The 9267-nt window shown below is 43.6% G+C and overlaps 1 long non-coding RNA gene across 3 annotated transcripts; it reads right to left on the bottom strand.

Moving 5' to 3' along the window:
- Positions 1-1316: 1316 nt before the first annotated feature.
- Positions 1317-8467, bottom strand: LOC123129090 (uncharacterized). 3 transcript variants are annotated; one of them, XR_006463588.1, is made up of 8 exons: positions 7903-8467; positions 7759-7823; positions 7574-7642; positions 7277-7369; positions 4351-4459; positions 3977-4076; positions 3538-3614; positions 1317-1806 (listed from the first exon to the last, which is right to left on the bottom strand). It is a non-coding gene; the product is annotated as an uncharacterized lncRNA (long non-coding RNA). The 3 variants fall into 3 exon arrangements; XR_006463586.1 differs by having other exon boundaries at positions 4351-4449; positions 7903-8466; XR_006463587.1 differs by lacking the exon at positions 4351-4459 and having other exon boundaries at positions 7903-8465.
- Between the last annotated feature and the right edge of the window lie 800 nt (positions 8468-9267).

Genomic DNA, 9267 nt, shown 5'->3' on the forward strand with positions numbered 1-9267 from the left:
AGTGTGTGCCCAACGTGCAGCGCGAATGCCGTCAGGCCGTCGGAGCCCACCGCCGGCGCCGGCCGGCGACGACCTGCGCGTATCCAGCACACCGGCGGCAGGGAGCTGAGGACGAGCAGCCATTCCTTTCCAGCGAACCCGCTCATGTGGGACCGGCTACTGATCATGCTGAATTCTAATTTCGGGCCAGTCACCTTTTTTTAATAGTATCGCCTCCTCCTGTACGTTGCATGGCCCACGCATGCATGCTCATCAATCAACTAGTTTTGCAAACCCTAGTTCTTGCTCTAGTTTTGCATTTATTGTGCATTTATGATGCATTTATGGTTTGCCTAAGTATTTTGTGTCAAGCCTGGTTGTGGCAAGCTAGCTTAAGTGTTAGGGGCAGTGGTTTAGTTAGGGAAGGGTTAGGGGTTAGGGTTAATGCTATGATTAAGGTATACTAATTGTTTGATTCAAAGTATGCATATTTTAGATAGTTCATCCATATGAAATGGCCGGTCCATGGATGACTCAATTTTGTTCCATTATTTTGAGATGGATAAACTAGTGAATGTGCATTATTTGGACAAGGCGACTTTCATGAATGGAAATGCCGATGAAGGGGAGGAGGCCATGGTTTTTGACACAAGCCCGAGCTATGATGATATTGTCGTGAAAGTGAGAATCGTCCTCAATTGGATTAACCTAAGTGATGGTGTGAAGCTTATTGGGAGGTATGATGTGGGAATGTGACTAAAGCCCCGATTAAAGAGTACTAGTTGACCCGTTGCGCCAAATGGCGCAGAGACCCGCTAAACCCATGTTTATGATGAAAATAGTTTTCTTTAGTAAGGACAGACGATGTATATACTCATTGTAGTTTGGTAGTAGAAAATCCTATATGAAATTAAACCTATGATTAATTAGCTGGTTTAGCTTGGCCCTTGAATCCATATGTGCCAGTTGATTTCGTTGTGGGCAAGCGGGTCCTACACATTTTAATTTGGTAGTATAGAATACCAATGAAGACCATGTCGCATTGAAAATATATGTATTTTTAAGTAATCTCCTGTTGCGCCATCAAAGATGGATTTTAGTTGGTTTAGTTGTGGGCAAGCAGGTACCTGCTCACTTTAATTTGTTAGTATAGAATCCCATTGAAGACCACGTAGCTTTGAGAGTAAACTCTTTGTGGTTTAAAAAAAAATCCACTCTCAGTAGCACTATTTGTCTACTACATGCTTCATAGAAGTGTTTTGATTGATTATAACTTTTATATGATTGTTGTCCTCTGATAATCTGATAAAACATATAAGTTCTGTCAACCACCGACATGAAAAGGAAAGTAAAATACTTCTGTTACTTTGAAAATGACCTCAGGCTCAACTCACATATGTCATTAGTTAAGCTCATCGAGACTGAATTCCCTGACCGACCATTAATACATCATCCCCACACTTCTGGTTCTGTTCTTTGTAACATGGACTATTTACATGTGGCACACGCTGTTGGCCCTTTTCAAAGAAGTTAGCATGTGAAGTTTAGCAGAACCAGTACAGTAGAAAAGGCCATCTAGTTACTGAACTGGTGGTGCATGGCCGTGCATGTACACAGTACATAAACGCTGAATGTTGAACGCCACAGAAACCCCAAATGTTTACTATTCTTCAGCATCTAATGCGCCCTGATAGAAGGCTTTATCAAGATAGAGACTGCACCCGAGAACTACCGCCACAACCTCATCCATAAATGAGATCTATTGACCAATTTTCTGCAACAAATTAAGTAAAGACCCAGAATCCAAACACATGTCTCTCCCCTCTCCTGCAATTCGCACAAGTATAACAATCAGTATATATGGGCACAGCTGCATGAGGGCACATCAAGGAACAACAGAAAAACACATCAATCAGGATGCTTGTTCAGTATACACACTTTCACAAACATTATCTAAACATTTTCATATTTGATTTCTAGCACATAATAAACACCTTCATCCATATTTCAAGGTCCTGGTTAATTTTGCATCGTGTGTGTGGCAATCTGGGTTCAGCAAAAGCTCTGAATCTTTTCCTGATAATCTTATAGCGTTATAATATAGTCTTCCCTGCCAAAGAGTAATGGTTGGAAACAAGAAACACAAGAGGTTTTATAAGCTAATGATAATATGCTACATAAATACAAAAAAGGAAAAATAACCAGAGATGAGATGAACCAAAAAATTGAGCTTGTAGTACAAATACCAACTACAAACACCTTATCGCAGCTTATAAGGGAATCATTTTGTCAAGCGTATAGTACAAAAACGAAATACTCTAGAAACATATAGATAGAAAGGCTCGATGGCAATGGGCATATCTGCAGCAGAGCCGCAACCTCAAGTATAATTGCCATACTTATCTACGCTAAAAAGGATAGAGAGCGACCCATGTGCATTGAGGGATACACTAAAGTTAGTTATGTGACTAAGCTTGGTTTGTGAAAAAGGCGAAACCAATTATTTATGTGCTTGACACACCAGCAAATCAAATGCAGCCTCCACTACATGTCAATAGTTCCAAGAAAAACAAAAATCTAATATGATATTTAATTGTAAGCATACAACAAATAGTTCCACTCAGAAATTGGTGTCGCCATTCCTCGAAATAGAAATTTTCAACCTTTCCAACCTTTTTAAATTACAACAAAGAGTATCACTGTTTAAGTTTCTAAGAAAAATGAAGAAAAGTTGAGAACCGTGGGTTCAACATGAGATTAGAACTTACAACAGCTACCATGGCGAGGAACTGTTTATATTATATAATGTTGAATTTTGAAAAGGTTTTTCTATTATTATTATGTTGACACTATGACAGCATGTTTACACCAGGATAAAATCTTGTCAAAATTATCTGTCTAGTTCAAACAGATATCAAGTTCAATGATATGACAACGATAGTTTATCATCTGCTATTATTATGCTATATGACATGAAGTGTACATGTTTAACTGGGCAAAACAGAACACACACAGGATCGGCAAAATTTTGCCCAGAGCCTTCCTACTCGTCCTAGGCACCTCCCTGCCTCTCTCTCTCTCCCCCCTAATCAGGCTAATAGAAATATAGACCCAAGTTGTATATGAATCGTCCTAATCAACAACAACATGATTTACATCGTCCCTGTAAGAATTTATAGCCTGCAAAGCAGCCTGTTCATAGGCGGACAGTGCCCCCGTACCGCCAGTTGCCTAGAAGAACATCCTATCTGGCGGCAGGGAGAAACTGCTTTCGCTCCACCCCAACAAGCACAACCCCATCGTCAATAATCTCACACACGCATGAAAGAGCGGGCAAACAAAACTGCGCCGCCAGGGTCTAAAAAATTGGGATCACAAAAGACATAGCAAGGCACATCCTAGCACAGGAAGCGGTATAAATGAAATAAGCAGCATAAGAAATCGAAACAAACAAATAACGCACGCACGCAACACCCGGTCAGGTAGCAGAATAAAACAGTAAGTAATATAGAGAAACAAAAAGAAAGAAAACAGAAAATGGAGGCACAGAACACAAACCTTGACAGCAAGTCAGGGAACCGGCGAGCTGACAGATCGGTAAACGACAAAGCAAGTGAAGGCAACGACAATTGGACCTGCAAAACAGAAGGAAGCAGGGACACACATGACGGATAGTGTCAAGCTATCTATCGCCAGAACTACATTTAAGTAAGATCATGAAACTAAAATCTGCTATGCCATTACCTATACAGCCTTTGTATATGTTATCAGATTAACATGTATGGAGACAACAGAATATACCAGGGGATAATTAAGTAACACCAGGAAAACTATTACCAGATCACAAACAACGGCAATCTGACAACCAATGCACAAGGTTGCCAAAGAAAGGCACACTTACAGAGTCCGTAAACAAGATATCAAGCAGAACACATAATATTAAACAGAGGCGTAATTCTCCTCTGTATTCTGATGTGTATGCTTCAGAAATTTGTACCTTCTCATCTGTTTGATTTGGTTATCGTAGTTCGGTCTTTTCCCTCTGGTGAACTATGCGCCATCCTTACATGATTCATCAGCAACCACCTAGAAACGATCTGCGGAAAAACAAAATCAAAGTGAAATCAAATGGAATCACATGTAGGCAGTAGCGAAGTACTATATCAAAATCATTTGTTGCAATGTAAATTTGTAAGATATACATGCAATTGATATCCAAAGGTCGCTATTTTGAATTCTTGCTAAGCATGACAGGCAAAAGTACTAGGTGGATGCAAATGCTTCTATTCTCCTTATTGTAAGTAGACAATCTAAAACCAAGTATGTGATCATAATAACTGAAGGGTAAAAGTAATTAAGAGGTAAACATACAAGGGCATACAAATAAGGTTGAAGCATTGCTGGGTACTGGTAGCTGTAAATCTCTTTGTGAAATCTCCTTTAAGTAACATTATCATCACTCTTACCTACCTACACACACCTTCAAAGGATGAGGTCAAAGCCAAGTGGAACTGTGGAAGTACTAAAGAAAGGGAAAGTGTCTGATTCATAAGCAAAGAGAGCAAGAGACCGAACTTTAAGAATATGTAGGAGGTTTATTAGTAAGGAAATAGTGGTAACCTTTTCTTAGTAAATAAGCTCGATGGAAACAAATGTACTTTTCATATATGACTCCCCAAAAAAGTTTAAATATCTTTTCCTTTAGCTGTAGCATGACCATATGTACAATGGTTGATCACACTGTCAATGTACCACAATGTGCACAGCTTATTGATGCTTTGGGGCTAACACATGTTCTTCACAACTAAATTGGTAGAACGATAAACATGATGTTGAGCTAGAAAAAATAGAACTACAGACTGGGAAAAGTTCAGTTCCAAAAGCATATCTGATAGATATGTCTGCCAGGCATGTCGTACATTTTCTACAGTGAGATAGACTGGGAAGAAGAAACACATTACTGGTTCTCCAAAAACATATTAAGAAATGGAGCTTTTGGACCAGTAAATTACACTGGTATTCTCAATATAGAATATACCACATCTGCAATCTCACTGGTGAGAACCAGTGCAAGAGAAATGATCTAAGCCTATAAGCTTCCATCCTAACTGACGGGGAGACAAAATGTCAATACCCTCTCACTTAGTTCAGACATGTATAGGATAATGTAGCCGTACATGTGTGTAAACAGAAACCAAGTTCATTATGGAAGGGGGGGGGGGGGGGGGGGGGGCAGCCCCAGTGCATGTAGCTCCCGCTTGCGCAGGGTCTGGGGAAGGGTCCGACCTCTGTTTTCAAGGCGTCCCTAAGGCGTCGCCTAGGCGACGCTTAGGCGTCAGGGCGCCCTGCGAGGGCAAGGCGTCCACCTCGCCTTAGGTGGGTGTCTAAGGCGTCCGCCTTAAGCTATAAGGCGTCCGAGGCGTCTGCCTAGGCGTCCGAGGCGTTGCCTTAGTCCATTTTGGACGCCTTAGCTTGCCAGGCAGGCAGGGGAGCTGTTTTAGGCGGGAAACAGAGTTTTGGCGGGAAACTGGAATCATGTTGGCGCCAACAGGTAAGAGGGGAGAAAGAGAGAGAGAGAAACAGCCCCCAATCCACACACTCCTCCCCCTCCTTCTCTTCAGTGGCTCCTCTCCAGCAGATCTGGTTCCTCCTCCTCTCCAGCAGCTCCTCCCCCTCCTCTCCAACGGTTCCTCCTCTCCAGCAGCTCCTCCTCTTCCTCCTGTCCAGCAGCTCCTCCTCCTCTTCCTCCTGTCCAGCAGCTCCTCCTCATCCTCCTGTCCAGCAGCTCCTCCTCCTCTGCAGTACAGCAACAACAAGCAAGAGCAACAGTATGCCCAATGCGGAGGGGGAGGATTCAGACTACGTTGAGGATGATGATGATGTGAGCAATGACGATCAAGAGCCAACTAATGTTGACCAAGATGGTGAAGACAACACCAATGCCAATGAGTTTGATGATGATGACTTTTGATTGAGACTTTGAGAGTGGAGAGACATGAGAGAGCTGAGCTGGCCACCTTTATCCCTTTTGCTATGCTGGAATTATCTATTATTCTGTTTGTCTTATGTGGACTACTGGACTTGTGTCATTTGAATTGGTTAATGGTTATGTAATATGCCATGCATTGCAGATTGCAGTTGCACTCATACTTGCTATCTTTCTTTCCACTTTTGTTCGCTGCCTCACTTTTATTTCTATTTTTTGTGGAATGTGCACTGGTAAGTGATACATTATTCTAACATATTTGTTCATGACTTCATGTTGATGCAGAATTCTGTTGGGGAGAAAAGCAAGTGCAAAGAGGATGGGGGCTCTACAACAATCAGTTGCAAGGTGTGTATGGCTGTATGCCTAGTTGCTTAATGCCTACCAAATTCTACTTAATTCTGTTGCTTACAAGTCTCTAAGGCGTCGCCTCGCCTTATGCCTCAGCGCTTAGGCAGTGAGGCGCCCCCCCAGCGCCTCGCCTCGCCTTACCGCCTTAAAAACATAGGGTCCGACCACTTTGGGTCTATTGTACGCAGCCTTTCCCTACATTTCTGCAAGAGGCTGCTTCCAGGACTTGAACCCGTGACCTCATGGTCACAAGGCAGCAGCTTTACCACTGCGCCAAGGCTCCCCTTCCAAGTTCATTATGGAAACTGGAAAGAAAAAAGGGCGGCCCGGTGCATGTAGCTCCCGCTTGCGCAGGGTCCGGGGAAGGGTCCGACCACTTTGGGTCTATAGTACGCAGCCTTTCCCTACATTTCTGTAAGAGGCTGTTTCCAGGACTTGAACCCATGACCTCATAGTCACAAGGCAGCAGCTTTACCACTGCACCAAGGCTCAACTGGAAAGTACCAACAAAATGGCAGTAAAAGTTTTTTCAGTTTTACGTTTAGTAGCACAGGTAGGAAGTAGATCAGTTCTTTTTTCAGTTCAGGGAAATTTAAGACAATGTAGAATTGCCTAATCATTTTATATCCAAGACAGAAGTATTGGCAGATTATCTTCAAACTATATTCTTTACAGTTATAAGAAAGGTTGTCCAATGCGGAGAAATAGGCATGCTAATTGATTAAGTTTGGTAACAAAACGTAAAAGACGCTCACTACAAAAATACAGGCCATAGGACTGAAAATAGAAAAACCAATGATAAAGAAGGAGGTAACCTAAGTATGTTTGTAAAACATAACTCACCGTTGATGGACTTAATTAAGGTATTTTTAAGCACAACATTTATAAAGGAAATTGACCATATATTTTTCATGAACGATGCAAGACTTATGGGTGTTTTTTTTTTTTGCAAGAATCAACCTTAGCAGGCTGTTGTGTAGAGTTACTGTCAGCGGAAGATGCCACAGCCAAGAGAAATTGGCTCTAGATTTCTTCTATGCCTGCTGCTCCATCCTGCAGCAATTATTTAGAACAACAAAATAAGATGGTTGTCAGATTAGATATGGCACACTTCTTGCATAGAAAAGAGAAAGCCACACTAAAGAACGCGTTCCTAGTATGTATTTATAAACATAGAGATACTACTAATCAATATAACAAACTATTTCCTTCAGCAAAAGGAAAACATGCATGTAGCTAGAAAGAAAGGAAGCAAACCTCGAGCAGCAGAACAGAGTTACATCAAAGCAGTAGATCAAGATGCAGCAACACAGGGGATCCTAGAACCTGCTAAATAAACAGAGATGAAGTAGTCAGAGCAAAGGCAACAGGTGGAACGGTGCACAGACAGGTAAAAGAAAAGTCATCCACAAACAAGCAAAAGAAGAGTCCATTTACCCGACCTAGAAAAGGAGAAGCAGGCTAGGAAATCAGGAAAGACGGATGATACGACATCAAGCAAAATGAACTGAACGCAAAAAAGTAAGGTTAGAAAATACGCATTTCATCAAACATCTTGCAGGCAAGAAAATGGAGCAGGGTGTCACCTCAACTAATTGCCAAAGGCAGAACGGTGCATCGGTGGACGCAGGAGAGGACGACAAGATAATCAACCAGCGTATGAAGGAAACTAAAAGAAGAACACGAAATCGGCAGGGAGTAGAAGATATGAAGACGAAGGAGGCCAGCGGGGAGTCCGCAGCGGCAGCTCCATGGCTGGACTGAGCCAATCCGCCTCCTGGCTCGCATCCGCTGCTCCCCTCCTCCGAGCGACGACGCCTTGGTTGAGCTCCTCCTTCGCACCTTCCTCGCGACGAGGTCTCTTCTCCTCCTGGGGCTTTGTAGCAACCCGGGGCAGATGAGGACCTCGGGAGGCGGTGGATCTCATCAAAAGAGACAGCGAAGCCCTGGGTCACGGCTGAGGTGAGGGAGGGAGGAGGGAGAGGCGCGGCGGCTGCTTGATTGCGAGACTGGGCTAAGGTTTTCCACCAATGGTGGCTGAGCAGGGAGAGGGATAGAGCAGGGAGGGAGGGGTGCGGGCGTGCGGGCGAGGGGAATGGGCGAGGCCTGCCCCACGCTCCCGCAGACTGCACGACGCGCACGCGGCGGCTGGGGAGAGGACGAACCTGCACCTCGAATCAGCCCAGCCAACGCGTGCGCGGCAAGAGCCCACCGGTCATTGGCCATGCCAAGTCATACCGCAGTAAAAACGAGCAGCAATACAATTGAACATCCAACGCCTCGAAGGAAGTTAAAAGACCAGACTTAGAGCAAGTATAAGATGTTCCACATCAGTCCTAGTCAACTGGCTATTATAAGATGTTCTACATCAGCAAAACCTTAACTAGAGGAGAGAGAAAGTAAAAGTGAGATGGGCGCCGGCGCTTCGTCAATCGCTAGCGATAGCACAAGCTCCGATGGAATCGAGCCAACATGCAGCCCGCACAATGACTAAAGGCAAGCGCCAGCCAATCAGTATGCCTTTCTCTGCATCTTTCTTGATGCAAGCATTAAATACTATAGCTAATCTACAGCCAGTTTATTATATAAGCAGGCTATATAGCAGACCTGGCAGTGCTATAGAGCCGGCAGCCGACTCTTCTATTAGCTTTGCTCTTACAGCATCGAACGGCAGGGAATACATGACATCGGGGGAGCTCCGTGGGCACGAGTTGTCCCAGAACCTTATAGGTTTAAATGCCCATCACCTTTCAATTGCATTGGGATGTGTATAAGGATAAAGTTGAGGGATCGCAAGACAAGTCACTTGAGTTATTGGCCACAAAGGTTGAAGTTCCTCGGCTACTACTCGACTTGAACCGGAATGTGTCCTCCCCAATACATGATGGTGTCGTGGTCTATGACCACAATGCGGGTAGCCAACGACCAAGTAGCCAACCAAATGAAGTGGA

This window comes from Triticum aestivum, chromosome 1B (assembly GCF_018294505.1).
Source record: "Triticum aestivum cultivar Chinese Spring chromosome 1B, IWGSC CS RefSeq v2.1, whole genome shotgun sequence".
Taxonomy (NCBI): domain Eukaryota; kingdom Viridiplantae; phylum Streptophyta; class Magnoliopsida; order Poales; family Poaceae; genus Triticum; species Triticum aestivum.